Source organism: Tachysurus fulvidraco, chromosome 18 (assembly GCF_022655615.1).
Source record: "Tachysurus fulvidraco isolate hzauxx_2018 chromosome 18, HZAU_PFXX_2.0, whole genome shotgun sequence".
Taxonomy (NCBI): domain Eukaryota; kingdom Metazoa; phylum Chordata; class Actinopteri; order Siluriformes; family Bagridae; genus Tachysurus; species Tachysurus fulvidraco.
This window is the reverse complement of record NC_062535.1, coordinates 891,948-892,957: the sequence shown is the minus strand read 5'-3', so window position 1 is coordinate 892,957 and position 1,010 is coordinate 891,948.

Here is a 1,010-nt window from a genome sequence, read left to right as displayed (position 1 = left end):
GACAATTTTCCAGAGATGCCAATCAACCTACCATGCATGTCTTTGGACGGGGGAGGAAACCGGAGTACCCGGAGGAAACCCCCGAGGCACGGGGAGAACATGCACACACACAAGGTGGAGGTGGGAATCGAACCCCTGACCCTGGAGGTGTGAGGCGACCTACTAGCCACTAAGCCACCATATTTCATTTTATATGTTTAAACTGACCACATAATAAAATCCATGTTAGCAAACACAGTGCGTTAGCAAACATTAGCAAGCTTATTTAATATCTCACAGATTCTCCATTGATTTAAAATGATTAATATCCGAGTTAAAACACAAAGTCTTTTTCTTCCTGTGCTTCCTTTCACACATCCAGTGAATATTTGACACTTTCTCTTAGAGACATCGATGAAACTTGATGAGATTTTTAAGCCTTGATAAAAAAAATGTTGTTGATCTTCACACTTCAGTTATCAGTTACAGATTGTAGCCACTAGATGGTGCTGTGGAATAAATGCACAGCTCCAGATTTTGGGCTGAGGAGAGATGGAGCTATTTTCTGGGATTTTTGCTGAACTCTTAAACCAGACTTAAGAGGTTTAAGGAGAGAAAAAAAAAACAGGAGAATCTGAAGCAAGCTTATTTAACAAGCTCAGCCGGAGAGCCATGAAAATGTCTGTTATGTTTATTATTCAAACTGAAAATAGTGTTTGAGGTTGTGGTCAGATTTAAGATTAGAACTAACCATGGTGTGGTGTGATGAACTGATATCATTCATTTATTCATGAACAGTGTGTCATATTTTTATTTCATTATTTATCTCTGTATAGATTCTTACAGAACACAAAAAAACACCACGACCCGAACGATACGAGTCTTCGACGTCCTCCGTGTTTGTGGCTAGATGTGGAAAATCATCATGACCACTCTCATGTGTCCTGTTCTCTTTTCTCTTATTTTTACACTTTTACAGTAACACGCATCCTCTTTGTGTTTATTTCCTGAATCCTCGTCATCACTGTTCC